General features: G+C 42.0%; 1 protein-coding gene across 2 annotated transcripts in view; it reads left to right on the forward strand.

Moving 5' to 3' along the window:
- Positions 1 to 16440, forward strand: part of EGFR (epidermal growth factor receptor) — a 161476-nt gene that overhangs the window by 537 nt on the left and 144499 nt on the right. The gene's annotated exons all lie outside the window — the stretch shown is intronic.

Raw genomic sequence — 16440 nt, forward strand, 5'->3', positions numbered from 1 at the left:
ACAGAGGGGGGAGGAAACCCCCAAACCTGTAGCAGAATTCTGACTTCCTGATTCTAGGCTTATTTTCTTTTGTGGGGGTGGAGGAAATAAAAGGGAATAAGACTTGGCACATCTGATAGGTCGTGCCTCTCTCCTTTTGTGCTTGTTTTTTTTTTTCTTTTTTTTTCTTTTTTTTTTTCTTTTTTTTTTGGGGGGGCGGGGGAGAGGAGTTAGTTTGGGGTGGGGTTTTTTTTGTGTGTGTGCTTTTTTTTTTCGTTTTATTTCGGGGATTTCGGTCGTTTATCCCCCCCCAATCCCGCCCCACTTCCAGCACTTCCCGATCGCTCCCCGGAGCGCGTTCCCCGGTTGGGGGGCTCAGCCCCGCGCGGTGGCTTCAAGCATCCCCACCGGCTAAGAGCCGCTCCGGGAAACCCCGCCGGTCACCCTTACCTGGACACCTCCGCCTTTCCCTTTAACGAGGAGGAAAGAGAAGGAGAGGAGGAAAGAGAAGGAGAGGAGGAAAGAGAAGGAGAGGAGGAAAGAGAAGGAGAGGAGGAAAGAGAAGGAGAGGAGGAAAGAAAAGGAATATATGTACACACCCATCCCTAGGAACGGGGTGGGCGAGCGCGTGGAAAGTGGAGAAGCTTCCCGTGGGATTTAGGTCCCCGTTTATTCCAAAGGCCCGGGATTTATCCCGCCTGCTCCAGCCGTCCCGGCGCTGTCCCCTCCGGCAGGAGCGCCCGGCCCGGCGGTGCGTGGGAACGGCGCGGAGCGGGCGCTGCCGCTCGGGTTGCAGTTGGGGTGGTTGGGGTTTACAGGGGAAGAAAACGTTTACGGCCGGTCAGATCCGTCGCTTTTTTTTTACCCCGCTCTGTGTATGTGTGTGGTGTTCTCTTTTTGTGACTTTGGAGAGCAGGCCCTGGCTGCTGTTCCAGGCAGAGCAGTCCTCTTTATCTTGGAAATCTGCCAGCCAGGAAAAAAAACCGCAGATTTGAGTGGAATGGGGTTTTCCCTTTCTTTCTTTTTAAAGAAAAAGCGGGATAAGAGAATTAATAGAAGAGCTGATGATTGCCTTAAAGCAGCTGAGTTAGTCTTTCGTGACAGTGGGCAGTAAAACCGTCCTGAGAGAAACATCCCTTCCCAAAGAACTAGTTGCACAACTTTCAAAAAGAAGGGAGATTCTCTTGTTCCAGAAATCAAGTTCATACCTGTTGTTGATGTAACATGGGCAGTCTTTCCTTCCCGGTTTTCTTCTTGGTTTTTTTCCCACTCACCCTTTGAAAATGATGAAAAGCAAGGTGACTTTTCTTGTGTTAAAAGTCTTTTGAGATGCAGTTTCAGGTGTACGTGCCCTGTAGGATGCATAAGGTGTGAGAAGTACCTTGTTTATAGTGTTTAGTTCTGTGTCTAGTAAAGTTATGAGGATGCCAGTTATCTGAGGATTACAAAATTATCAACAGCTAAGTGATAAATCCAGTAGAGATTATCCTTAATATGTTCTGTTAGAAAGTAACTGTTCCTTTGAGGAGAGCTGAGGGCTCAGTGGCAGAGGTGAAGGCAGAAGAATTTCTTAAGGAAGCGTGAATTGATTAGTCGTTATTAGTTTCTTCCCACGCTTTAAGTAAGAAAACAAATCAGGGATACAAAATGAAGCAGCATTTGAGAATTGTGAGATACTGGTTGGAAGCAACAGGCCCAACAGGTGATAGAGCATCGATGTATGTTGAGGACCTGCCTTCTTGATGAAGTCATAGGACCCGTTATTAGAGTAGTTCTGGAAGTAAACATTTTGTAGTAAAGATAGGCAGCACTCCTTAGTTTTAAGATCAAATTCTGTGGATTTTAAAAGTCCAAATCACATATGATTTTTACACTTTTTAGAATTTCAACCTTATTTGTTGTATTACCAAAAAGAGGAGATGTCTCAAAAAAGTAGAACCCGGGCAAATGTTGGTTTTGTTAGAAGAATGTCAGAATCAACCTGTAAAATCTGATCAATGTAGTGTTTAAATGGACATTTAAATATAATTGTATCTCTCCCCAAAATTTTAGAATGAGCTCTTTCAATATGAGTGAGAGAAAACTGGTTTGGTTCTAACACTGTAGTCATTTAGAAGTCCCTAATTGTGCATATTCCAGAACCAAATGGCATTGCTGGAAACTGAAGTTCACTCCACAGGGATCAATACTTGCCTCTAACTGTGTCTACCTGCTCTGATGTTGACTCAGATTCACCACAGTGAAACTAATCCAGAGTTCCATTAATCTACTCCGGATGGCCTGCTCGGTGGTACCGAGCTGTGACAGCCAGTGTGCCACATACGCGGGTTGCATTTGATGTCTGTCCAGTTTTGTGTGTCAGTGCGCAGTGAGAGTACTACTGTTAACTGCTTTTTGTTGCTACATATTGGTTTTATATCTCTAGTTTTGATCTGTAGCTGCAGCCATTGTGGGATGGGAGCGTACTGCTTGTGTTGGGACTGTGCATGTTGGGAGCTGGGCAGCTTCGTAGCTGCAGAAGTTGACTATGATGATCTTCTGTACCTTATGCCTTATGCGGCTCTCTGAAAAACAAAGGAAACTGAATTTCTTAAGAATGTTGAAGTATTCATTTTCACATTAAGTGAAAAAGCTCCATCTAATATCCTGTGCAGTGTTTATGTGAGGGCTCTGTGTGTACTGCTATTATGTATTGCTGCCCTTTACATTGTTTTGTAGTTTCTCCACTGTATGTTATTCCGTACTGACTTGTGTCAGGTGTATACAATTAGACTAATCTCTGTGAATTGTGCGCGGCTTGAACTGGTTACATGCCGGCATCCAGTACCTTTTCAGCTGCTCTCTGGTATAACCTGGCTGCTGCTCCGTGGGAGCAGAGATCTCACAGGAGATCCTTGTGAATGGTGTGTGCCGGTGGGGGGCTGTTGTGGGAGCAGGCAAGTGTGGGATCTGCCAGGAGCAAGCAGCTGCCCGCGCACCTGCAGCTTGACTGAGGAGTCGGCAGTGTCCTCTGCCCGTCTGGTGCCAGGCTCTGGGGTACAGGTGAAGGACTTCTCATGTTCCCGTTACAGTATTGGCATCACTGGTACGCTGTTTTGTCATTCTTGGATTTGTATTATCACTGATGCAAGCGTGGAGGCAGGAGCAAATGTGTGTGTGTGTGTGTAGGTATTTGTTTATTATCTAAAGTCTTGCCTGTGCCTCCTTTTTTTTTTTTTTTCCCTCCTCTTTGGTAAATGACCAAACTTTTCCAGATTTGGAAACCAAAATAAATCTGTGCAGTCTCAGCAGTGAATGCAGTTAGAGACATGGAAATCTAGAAACGATACAATCCAATTTGGTGAAATAATCATAGAATCATAGAATCACTAGGTTGGAAAGGACCCACGGGATCATCAAGTCCAGCCATTCCTAACAATCCCTAAACCATGCCCCTCAGCACCTCATCCACCCATCCCTTAAACATCCCCAGGGAAGGTGACTCAACCACCTCCCTGGGCAGCCTGTTCCAGTGCCCAATGACCCTTTAGTCTTGACTTTGGAGTTGCTCTTACTCCTGTGTCTCAGTATGTGAATCATTAAGAGCAAAACCCAAATCCTTTGGTTGATAAGGGCAATTTATGATAAGCAGGGAAGGGAAGGTAAAGTGCCAGTAGTCATCACCTTAATTCTGGCAATCTGCAAAATACAGTGGCCATGTGCAAAATGCTACAAAAGAGATTGACCTCTCAGCAAAGTATGTATGCACGGGGTGAGCAAACTACACACAGAGTGACAGTAGTAAATACAAATGTGTTATTTCTTGCATCAAGAGTATATTAAGAGATTTGCAGAAAAATAAGAAATCAAGATCAGTGCCCTGGAGACTTTACAATCAGAGTATTCAATTGTAATTTATTTGTTAATTTATAGAGTGAGACTTTCAGGGAGTGTCGCACAATGCCATTATGGTCCTCAGGGCTGACTTTTGCATTCGGGTATCCATGTATCGCTGAAATCGCTGGGATATGCTCGCTTTAGCAGCAAGATAGCTGACTAGCCAAACCAGTTCCTTCAGAGGCTGTCCTTATCTTCCTTGAGCACAATCTGCCTTTGCCTAATAGCTCTTCAGAAACAAGCCTAGTGAAAGGTTTACTCCATTTTAGGGAAGATGACAGTACCTTTATGGAATGGTTTTGCATAGAAACTGTTGGTATTGCCACAAAAGCCTGGATTAGTCCAAGTTCCGGTAGCGTGTGTGCATCTGGTGTACAGTCACCCCGTGTATGTGAGTAGAGTATCCCAGAAAAAACAAACATACGTTGAAAACTAATTGTCTGCATGTTATGTTATGTGCGCTGGTGTTTACGCGTATGAGAACATGTTTCCAATTCCATGTTAGACACAGATCTGTGTTGCAAAAGAGCTCCTGTAATGCAAATGTAGTTGTACTGTCAGAGAAATGCTTTGACTCTGAGAACTTGGATTGAGGGAAACCAGGACTGCCTGTACCCACAAAAACATCCTCTGGCCAGTCTGCATTGCTGGGGTGACCAGACTGACAAACATTTTTAATTTGGAGTACTCAAAATGAGGAAAAGGTTTTATTCTGTGGAAGGGACATGCTAGCTAGGACAATTGTTATTTTGGAAATGTGTGCATTGCATTAGGCATCTTCTATTTGTGTTTATAGCTTACCAAAACCTCATTCTACTGCGTCGCTCTCCTCTCACACCTGCTAGGGAAAAATGCAATTCTGTTGATCAGGGCTCAGGTGGCACAGGATTTGCACTCAATCCAGCTAGGATTTTTCTAGTTTTAGCAGAAACAGAAAGTTATTGGGAAAGGTAGCGGAGCTTTTGTTTGCTTCTTAGTGGAAGGCATGTTCCAGATTTGCTCTGTAGCAGTTGCAGGAGGTGTGTAGCCTCCGATGCATACTCAAGCAGCAGTTATTGCTGTGATGGGGATAGTCACCTGCCTTGCTCTTGCCTCAAGGCTAACTTGAGCAACACCATCTTGCCGTAAGTGCAGTTGGCAAAGTTAGTGCAGAATTTGCCTCTCTGGGTACTAAGCAGAATTTCAGCTAGTGCTTGTGTTGGGGACAATGGCTGAGCAAGAGCTGCTGCTTTATGGAGCTAAGGGGCTATAGCAGGAGAGAGGGAATAATGATGAGGGATTAGCAGACAGGCCCTCACCTCTGGGGTGCACTGTTTGGTAGGTCTGGTGTTAAGGGTAAGAAAAAACCTGTCTTTGATGTGACTCATCAGAAGTCCTCCCTTCCTGAGGACTGCTGCTGTTCATACCTGTTGGCTCTAGAGAGCTTGTGAAATGCATGAGGACATCAGAGGCTGACACTGTGAATTTATCAGTGTTGTGTATGTAGGTGGTGGTAGAAAGTGTTCAAGTGAAATTTTTCCCAGGAGTTAGTGATACGCAGTGCAGGAATCCACTGCTTGGCGTTTTGTGTGGACTCTTGACAGTTGTTCAGCTCACTACGGTAAATGCCGTTAAATGCATATTGATTTGACCTTCTCCTGTGTCCCTTCACTTCCAGGAACACATTATTAGTAGGTGTAGCATGAAATCTAGTATCGTTCCTGCCCATTCTGGTTTCTGATGTGTTACTTCTTGGCTTCCAACTACAGCAAGCAAGACTGTAATACTTTTTTTTTTTTTGTGGCTGAGTTCTGCTGACCTAACACTATTAAGTAATAGTGTATTTTTTTTTTTCAGAAATAGTTACTGAACATTTGGCATGAATATGGGCAGCAGAAATCATTCCTAAAGGCAATGGAGAAAGAAAAAAAGATGTACTCCTCTGTACAGAGAAGTTGTACCAAAATAAATATCTGTTCCTGCTGAAGCAAGATGGTTATTTATTAAGAGCTATGACATTCCTTCATAGTTTGTCTCACAGGGAGAATATTTAGATGTGGGTCTTGTGTCCTCTGTGCTTAATAGTGTTATTGAGGGTTGCTCACAGGGACGAAGCATGAGAAACCCATTTATGACATTGCGTGTTTGAAAGTGAAAACTTTCGGATGACCTTTGTGAAAAGATGGGGCCATGTGTGTTAGCCATTGAGCTAAGAAATACGCTTGCACCTTTTAGTTGGTTTTTGTTGGTTTTTTTTAAAGAGCAGGAGGCATTGCTAGGAGAGAGCAGCACTGGATTTATGTAGCCTATAAAGGGATGTGAGCTTTCATTTTGAAGTTTTAATGCAAAGTGTGTTTTGCCTGTTGACAGATCCATGCAAGGCAGATGAAGGTTCTTCCTCCTGCCAGCATGCCTTCTCCTTCCCAGCACATCTGTGTACATGAAAGTAAACATCTACGTGTTCGCATGCATGTCGTACTATTAGAGTGCATCAAATCATGAGTGGGTTTTGTTTGTTTCAGTGGATGAGGAGGAGGGGCAGAAAAAAACCCTGGAAAAAAGGAATAACTTCCAGTCAAACTGAAACAAATATGTCCTGGTGGTTCTAGTGAAGTAAAGGGGGGAGGAAAAACCCCACAAGAACAAAACATGAACAAGAAAACCTGTTTTAAGATCTGGAAGGCTAGATTTGACCTGAGACCATTTCTTTTCTTTTCAAGTTCGGTAAGAAGGAAAATGAAACACTGTTTGAAATGAAAATTTGCAGGTTTATTTTGAAAATACCAGAACACCGCTTGATTTTCTCATGCCTCCCTCCCACTCATTTTTTTGGCCAAGGCATGTTTGCTGAGTTTGGCTCAAATTAATGAACTAACTTTTAATTCGTTTCTTCCCCCTCTTAAAAACTTACTTTTGTGGGTGGGGTAAACTTTCATCTGTATACACATAAAATAGCTCGGCTTCAATCTGGGTGAATGTTAAGTAGAGAGATAAATGCAGTCCAAAATGTGATAATTTTTTTTTCTTTTTGATCAAATGAAATAAAAATAATGGAATATGAAGAACAATGACATAATAAAATAATGAACTATAATAAATAAATAATTACTTTTTTAAAGGAAAAAAGCTTGGTATTTATTGCTTCCTTGGCCTACGTATGTTTGGTGCCTTCACCACACTTTGATAACCTCTGGAGGAGGAGCTGGAGGCTTGCAGCGTCCTTGCTGAAGGCGCACAAGCAGGCGGGATGGGGCTTTGGGCAGGCAGGGTGACAGCTACAAAGCAGTAGCAATGCCCCAAGGGCCAGTGGTGCTGCTGTGTGTGTTAAAAGCCTTCTCTGTCTAGCGGTTACTGCTCAGTGGTTCCTTTACCTTGCAAAGATGCTGCATGAAGGATAAGTAGCCTTCTTCGGTATATCCTCCAACTCCTTGGAAAAGTGGTGGGTTTGCCAGCTTTCTCCGTCCCAAACCTAACCAAAAAGAGGTGGAGGTGGGGAAAAAAAGGTAAATAAAAATATGCAGGTCTAGCAAAAGCAGTTTTGCCAGAACCATTCTGCTGGGGTAGATGGCTCCTCCTGGGCGCGGGGGCAATGTCAGGCAGGATGTTTGCCGAGGAAGATGTAGAAGGAAGGAGGAGAGGATATAAACCAGCTGTCTTGATGACAGGATAGAAGTATTTTAGCTCTGGCTTTTATGAGAAGAAAATTATCAGTTTGTGGGAACGGGGTTCGTGTGCTTTTGGTAATCAAAATGTTGTGGCATAATCCCTGCCTTCTCGTCACCAGATTCAGCAGTAAATATGAAGATAACCAGAAGAGCCCTGGAAATTAGTCATTCTTGGCACTGGGGCCATGCGAGCTTGCGCAGCACTTGTCTAGGTAGGGAAAAGTATTTACCTATCTGGAGACATGGGATCAGAGCCACAGAGGTTTTGAGTGGTTGCCTGAGGCAACACAGCTGGCTACTGGCGAAGTTTTCTGCTAGGATTTTGGCCTTTCGCCCCATGCCCAAGCCAATGATAAACATTGCCTGGAGTTGAAGGTAGCCAACATCCTATTCAGGGCTTATTTGCAAGCTTTGAAATGATGTCTCATGCAGACCATCATTTCTCTTCTTTTCTGAAGGCCCTTCTGCTGCGTGTCCTTCCCTGGGGATGTGTCCCATCAAGGAGGCTGACCATAGCCTTTGATGGGGTGACCTATGGTGGCATGCATCTGGCTTGATGCTTTGCGAGCAAAGCATGCTCATTCCCTGCCTGCGGTAGGGCTTGGCATGCCTGGCCCCTTGCTCCGCTGCCCCAGGGGAAGCACCAGCACCTCCTGAAATAACAGTGGTGTGAGACAGTAGCTGCAAATCAAGGCTGAGTGTAAGCACTTGTACAGTCTAAATTGTTTCTTAAATTATGCCTTCTACATAGCTGCAGCACAGTTATGATGGCAGTTGTCATATTTGCAAGTCCTAACTTTAAACCAAAACAAACCAAGCAACCAAAACAAAACTGAACAGAACTATAGTTGCTTCCGTCTGGGGATATGTATTCACCACCACCCCTATCAAAGTCTGAGAGACATATGTGCACTTCTGAAAGTCGAATTTTACTCACATGTGAGGTGGTGAATGTTTCTTCTTGAGAGCTGAGTGCTTAAATTCTGCAAAGTGGAATTATGGCTGCATGTGCTATTGCTAAGCAATTCTCTGGTCCTGGAAATACCCATTTTTTTTCATTGCATTAATTAATCCACTGCATTGTAATTAGCTGGCTTTCTTTTTTGAAGAAAAATCCTAAGTTCAAAATGCTTTTGTAGAACATTGTGTTTTCTGAAGTTCGCTTGGGAGGTAAGACTAGGGAAGGAAGGCAGGGTTCAAGGAAGAAGCTTGTTTTAGCAGTTGGGTTAGTTATTTCAACAATGCCTTTAGCAAAGATCTAAGAGACTGTTTGCACAAATCAGTAACTAGTTCCCATGATTCAGATTGAATCACGTAGTTCATGTCATTTGAATAAGTAAATGACTTCTAGTAAATGAGACAACCTCTGCAATTAGGATGGCATGCTGCATATTTCATGTTATTTATTATGTGGTTTTCAATAGATATGATTAAGTTGGGTTATGCTTGGAATGCTAGGTAGCATTTCAACACAAGCCACTTAACCAAAGCAAACAGTAAAATGAGATACACATTTGTTTTGTACAGGTGGCATTGTGGTCTATCTTAAACACTTTTTTTTTGTTAATTTTCCACAAGCAGATACTTAACAGGGAAAAGGAGTCACCTTGCTAAATGCACTTCCATTTTCTTTAATTCTAGTGGAGAATTCTCAAGCAGGGACTTCCCAAACATTTGCATTTTTCTGCAGTCTTAGCTTTCCTTCGTGTCTTCCTAGGCCATCAATTCCAATGGATGTGGCATAACCAGAGATGCAGAAAACTGCTTTTCTTAGATGTGACCATGGATTATATGCTATCCCTGGTGTTTCCAATGGGACGTGCTTCATGGTTCACCTGCAGCTTCTGCTGTTGGGTATGGAATTGTGAAAAGAGCATTGTAATTCAGTGTAGAAGACAGGGAAGAAAAGGTTGTCTTGGCCTTTGTTTCCTAATGTTGTTATTTTGTAGTTTGCCTTAACTTTAAGTAGCTGTGTTATGCTGTTTAAAAATCCCATGTGGCTTTGGTGTTATGAAAGTAATATTTTTTTTAAAAAATATAATTTCTCTGTCATAACAGGTTATACCATGTACAAAGCACTGTTGATTAATTTAAGAAAATACACCCTGAGCTATCAAAGGCAATAAGCAGCTCTGGGTGGTGTGCTGCCTGGGGATATGGAGAACAGGTAAGATTTGGGTACCTCCTGGCCAGACGATGATCTACTCCATTCAGGAGAAAATTTTGCTATCAAGTTGCTTTCCAACTTTTTCACTCAGTATAGTGTAAAAGACATGTAAGACACTAGAGATACCGTTTTGCATATGTGATCACTATTTCTTCTGCAAGTGGAAGTTACTGGTTCTCCTACCAGAAATTGTTGGTCAACTTTGCACAAACTATGACTTTGGAAACTGGGAAAAAAAATCCTTCTTCATTCCATTTAATCACTGGGAGGGAAACATGACTAATGTTTGACAAGCTTGCATCTCAGGTGTTAAATCTGAAGGTACAGAGAGCATCTACTGGGCACATGAAGACAAGGAAACCTTGCTCCATAAAAAATGGGGAGAAGGTATCCTCGAATCTGAGTGGGGGCCCATCAGTAGTTGACATGAAGTTGTTGGGAACTGCTGACCAGAAAGTGCCTTTAGTCAAAAGCTGTTATGTGCGGAGTGTTTTTTCTCTTAAGTTTTTATTCTGGTGAATGGAAACTTGACATTCTGACTTGTTGAACAGTATTCAGTTTGTTTTGCTGCTCTTCAGACTTGTCTGCAGCAAGTCCATAGCTTCCCCCTCACCCCATTAAAAACAAACAGAAAACCCCAAGGGAAAAAAAAATGAAACCAGAACAAAACAGACACAATTTTTTTTTTTTGAAGGAGAACTGTTAGTTGACAAAGCCCTGACTCTAGAAGCTGCTTTGTCACAGTTGTCACCGTAATTGAAGCTCTTGGGTCTCTGCATGATTATGGATTTTGTACCACAGAGGAGTGTGTAGGATGCAGGGCCCTTGGTGTTTGCTGAGAGTTGTTAAATGGTGGAAGCGTGACTTGATTTTCAGAGCCAAACTAAGGGAGAGAAGTTCTTCCCTGAAAAACAAGCTGTCAGAAAACCTGGTAACGGCTCCATCTCCCCTCCCTCAGGTACTGATGCAGGCCTTTCCCAAAGGAGACCCGTAGTTAATGTGAGCAGAAGATTACTTCCAGGAAGAGCATATTTCCCTCTTCAGGGCCAGTATTTGAATTCTGACTGGTATCTGATCACTCACAGTGAGACTGTCCGTCCTGTGGCGCAGTGGCTGGCAGGGCATCGATTGCCTGTACAAGTGGAATGCTCAGTGTTTAGCTTTCTTATGAAAAGCTCTTCGGCTGGTCCTAGTGTACTTGTACACATTGGGGATGGAGAATGGGCATCCATTTGAAGTTTCGTTCATGGAGCAGAGGAAAGGCACCATTAGAATTGAGGTGGTGTCTTTGTGCAGCAAACTGAATGAAGCACACGAGGTTTGCAATGTGGTGTCATCTCCACGCTTTGCCTTTATTGTTGCACTTGTAGCATTGAGGTAGATATTGATGCCTTTATCACTTCCCCAAAAATAATGGCAGAAGTCCAGCCTTCAAGAGTAGTAACAGGGACAAGTATTTCACAGTAGATCCAGGGGAAAGGGAAGTCTGCAGGACGTATTTGTTGCTTGCTCAGCTTCCACATACCTGGAAAGGAGGAGGATAAAGAGTTGAATTGGAGCAGTTTGATGTAGAAGGAAAAACGTGATCCCTTCCATTTGCAGTTCCTAATTTGACCACTTACAACGGGTGTACCTGCAGCAGGAGCTGAAGTCAAAATATTTTTACATCTTCAGTTATCTAGCAGGATCTGATAATTACTTAAAACATCTGTGATAGGGTACATGCATAATCAAGGGATCAGTTTGATATTTGTCTTTTTCTTTTGAATTTGAAAAGATTATCATTGAAATGCTCTCTCATTTCCATCTGGTCTTCAAAAAGTAATTAAGCGTTGAGCAATGGTATTGTCAATCTGTTTCCTACCTAATAAGCTCTGCAAGGTGCTCTTGTTAATGATTTTATTATTGCAAAGCTGTTCTTGTTCTCCCTTTCCCTCCTTAATGAGGCAGATCCCCTAGGCAGTATCACTTTATCACAGTTGTCTATGGTAGATGAACTCATTCAGCACCGTGGAAGTTTTTGTTCATCAGTGTGTAAGATGCTGCCATCAGTATGTGTGGATAATTCTCCCTGACACTTAAAAGATTTGTCAAGAAAGGAAGAACAGATCCTTTTTCCAAATGAGGATCGTCTTGATTTGAACAGCAGCAGTCTGGTTTGCATCAATGACCACATGGTATTCAATGAATTAAGGGTAAAAATAGCTGATTAACACCTTCTCTGTTTCTTCTGTGTCTAGTCATTAGTTACTATGAATTAATTCCTGATAGCATAGGGCATGAAAGGTGCCAATGCCAAGCTCAGGTCAAGAACTAAATTCTTTGAAGTTCTGGAGAGAATGATTCTCTTTTTCATTGTATGGCCTGTTTCCCAGAGCTGCCTCGTCTGTCATGGAATTTAATACATGGATGCTTGTATACTCAGTTAATATCTGTATTTTGAATTTTGTTATATGAAGAGACAATCTAAATTGGTTATGGGCACTTGAAAGGGACTTGGGCTCTTTTCTCCCGGGTTAGTGTGGTAACCATATTATAACGAGTCTGAGTAAACAGACTAGTTATAATAGACAGGATTGGAAAATAGATTGTTCTACGCCAGCACTGTACTGTTGAGAGTGATGATATCATACTGGTAATCGCGCTGTTGGGCTTAATGGCCCATAAACTTTGATAAAAGCTTTTGTAAAATTGTCAGCAATAATTCCCTCTGGTGTTAGATTGCCAATGGATGTCTTCAGCCCCTGGAATAAATTGCTACCATCAATTGTGTTACTGTAATTATACAAAATAAGACTTTCACTCTGAAGATGTAATAACTCAAATGAAAAAAAAAAAAAATAACGTCAGTTGAAAATTAATGGGTCAGGTCCACAATTGCTGTAACTGCCCAGAACACTCTCACCTGGGTTGGGCTGAGGTCGGTTTACACCTGAAGCTGTAGTCCTGTGTGTGGATAATGGGTGCCCTTCAGTTACCTCTGCCAACTGCTTGCTAGCTCAGCAGAAATGGGCAACATCATGGCAGGTTTTGCATGAAAATTGAAAACCAGTTGAAGTTTGCCATAGTTCTACTCTGTTCTTAATGCTCTCTATGGGTTTTTTTAGCATGACAGTTATTAGAATGTGAGCATTAAATGGTGTAATTATTTTCATAGGCATTTATATGCTATTTCAAAAGAAAATACAGAAGCACTTAAATTTTGTCTAAAACTTACAAGCTGTGCCAATGTATGGCCTCTTTCCAATTCTTTTCACAGCTACTAACTTCCTACCTTTCCTTTCTTTCCCCTTATCCCTTCCACATGATTGGTTAAATAACAAATTTTCAGCCACAATGTGATGCAAAATGGGCTATAATCCAAAGCAGGAAGAGAAGTAAGTTCTCTTGCAAGAAAATAAATAGCACAAGGTATTTAACAGTGCATTAAGCAACCTAGCTGTTAGACTGCTCTGATAATACAGTGATGAGAACAGGAAAATAGTCTATATGTTGTTTGGTCAAGCGGTGAAATGCGCCAGCTCTGATAATGTTGGTTATATTCAACATGTCTAATGCAGATGTATTGATAATGCAAAGCATAATGAAGACTTGAATATGGACTTTCTAACTCTGTAGCATGGGATGCAAAGGAGAAGCTGCCTTACCTGCCTGTAGGTGGAGTTTCATTTTTGTGCTTCAGGGAGGAGGGGAACAGAAATGTTCCTGTGGCTGAATGCACACAGGGCCTGTCCTCCTAGAGTTATCACTTGCTCATGTTTATTTGTTTCATTTTCTTTAGAGGATGGAGGTAGATGTATGAACGTATCCTGGGGGAATATATTCTCCAGTCTTAACCTATGCAGCTTCAGGAGTGCTTTACCCCAGAAAAAGATAATTCTTAAGCTAATGATTGTGCCTGGCCTACTATCTGTGATAAAACTGTTTGCTCCGTCTCCATCATCTTGATGTATTTGGCAGCAGGTGATAAAGTGGAATTCAAGGAGGGTTTCAGAGAGAGTTTGGCTCCCCAGCTTCAGAGCGTGCAGCCTGGGAGAAAAGCACTGCAGCTACATGCAAGGGAACTTATGGAAAAGGGTGAAATTATGGAGAGCTGGAGGAGAAAGAAGAAAATCTTGAACTCTTGTTTCTCAATTACAGTAACACTGCAACAGGGACGTGCATCTTCTATTGAGGCTAGATCCAGCAAACCTTAGGCATAATATCCCTTTGAAGTTTATGGATATTTTGCCTGCCAGCACTGCAGGATCAGGTTTTTTATTACTTTATTTGCCTAAGAAAACTCTTCTCATCTAGTTTAAAGGGAAAAGCTGATATAGAATACCACACTGTTTTATGAAGAGTATGCCAAAAAAGTAATTCTCCTGAAACAGAAGGTAGGATTATAAATTAAAATCACATCACAAGGTGTTGTGGTGTTGGTGTTATAACTTGCAGTAAGTCTTTTACCTGGGTATGCTTAAAAGTAAGTCTGGTAGGTATGTACGCTGGTAATTGTCCTTCAACTTTCTTTTCCTAAAAGATTGTTTCTAGATATATTGTTGCATGGGATTAATATAAGTAAATTCTTTAGGTTGTGTAAAGTAGTGTGGCTTCAGCATTGATTTCTTCTAAACAAAGTGGTGGTCTGATGGTTTCGCAAAAAGTCGAAGTCTCTCACCTTGCTCTAGTGAACTTGATGGAGTTGAGTGGCATTTCACTCACACATTAGATATGTTGGAGTCAAAACTTCTACATAGGAGCTCTTATGAAGAAGTCTGTGTGTATGTGTATAAATATCTTTCTCTCTTTCCCCCCTCCCCTCCTCCTTCCCCCTGCCCCGATTAAATTAGTTATTTACTACAGCCCTGGAATGATAAGTTCATATGCAATTCTCAGTTTATAGAGGCCTCTGGCACTCTTGCTTTATGCTTCAGGAAAAAAATGGTGTTACCACAGCAACTGCTATACCACCCGGTACTGAAGCAGCTCCAGTCTATGTAACACTTACAGAAGTACATTAGACAGATTTTTAAAGTGCACATAACTAAAGTGAGAGTAGGAACTTAACACTTGCTGAATGCTATGGTGAAAGGAGTGCATGAATTTCTTCAGAAGTTGAGAAAAGTTCTTAACAGAAATAATTAGCTATAGCTCTCATTTAGCAAGCTGCTTTGGCAGATACATTATTTCAAGTCTGTGCCCGATGTCTTTGAAATCAGTGGAGGTGTGTGTAAGCCTAGACTTTGTACAGGTTCAGGAGCCTTGTTTTACAAGAGACAAATTACATTTTTAAGGGAGTGATGGTTTTGAGAGGCTGGAGTGAGACACTTCTGTAGGGCGTGACTGGTGAGGGCAGATACTTGGCATTTCTGGACAATGAGCTGCTGAAGATGACTGAAATGGAAATCATGAGTAACTGGCAGTATCAGAAGTTTTGATTTATGGCTGTGAATTTTGGACAAGGTTTATATTACATTTGTGCATCACCTGTATTGGATAGCAAAGAAATGGGGGGGCATTTATAATGGTATTTTGCAGTCTATTAAACCTTAGAGTAGTACATTATAAATGTTTCTGTGTAATAAAATGTAATTGTTCTAGGGGAGGGAGGCAAAAGACCTAGGAAAGACTAGGAGAGGTATTAAGCTAGTCTAGACTTATTGAAAACCTGGTAGTGTAAGGTCTATATTCTGTTTAGCTTTCTTTTTAAGGCACCATGGTGTAGGAAGACCTGTTACACTAATGAATTTACTGAATTTCCTTGCATTCTTAACCTTTATCAACTCTTAGAACGAGCTGAATATCTGTGTATTAATAGAAGTATGTGTTAGAAACATCCTGTGTAGGATTATGAGGAATTACTTACAATTTTCAGTAGCACTATGTTTGCAAAATTATTGTTGAGCGCTGTTCTCCTGTTGACTTTTTTCCTTCAGCTACTGTTTTATCAGATTGCATAAAACAGAAGCACAAATGCAGTTCTCTAATTCTTGAAATAAAACCTAGAAAAACTACATTCCTTTATGCTGGCCCCTTGCCCTGTCGACAGGAGTTTCTGGACAGCACAGTTAAGTCTTTGAAAGGTTTTGAAATCACCATATGGACAAAAATCTGCATAGATGCTGATTCAAAACTGCATAAAACTTGGTCCTGTGAATCGCAACCTGAATTTCAGTCTTCTCTACTACTGTTCACTAGTGAGGTATTGCTAGTTGTGAAATAAATGATGTGCGTGACTGGAGGGAGCAGCTCTAGTGATGTCTGTGCTTCTGCTACTTTCCCTGGTATGCTCTGGGGCTGGTCCTAACAATCCACCTACAGAGAGGCAGCACTGGGGATTGCATCCTTTCTCCCCCATGACGGTCCTCAGTTGGATAATTTGCGAGGGAGCATTGTAGAAGTTTGTCTCATCTGCTGCTTTTGGATGTTCAGAGCTGAACCCAAGCCCTGTGAAGCCAAGGTCTTGTTAAAATGCATGTGAAAATTCACAAGTTTTGCGTGAAAGCTGTATCTGGTTGGAAGGTGGTTGGCCCTTTTCCCGCCCCTAGAATGAGTCAGGTAGGAATCAATGCTGAAAGATCACTTTGGGGTGATTTCTGAACCTCTGCTTTTTACAACTTCACTGTGATGTAGCCTCCAACACTTGTGCTGATATTCCTTCTCCATTATTCCCATTCTGATCTTCTTCACTGATACTCTCCCTTGATAAAGATCTTTCTTTAGGATGGTGGAGCAGGTTTATACTGGATAACCATCCTACAGCCTCAGTACCTTTGGTTCAAACAAATGCCA

The sequence above is a fragment of the Cuculus canorus genome, chromosome 2 (assembly GCF_017976375.1).
Source record: "Cuculus canorus isolate bCucCan1 chromosome 2, bCucCan1.pri, whole genome shotgun sequence".
Lineage (NCBI taxonomy): Eukaryota > Metazoa > Chordata > Aves > Cuculiformes > Cuculidae > Cuculus > Cuculus canorus.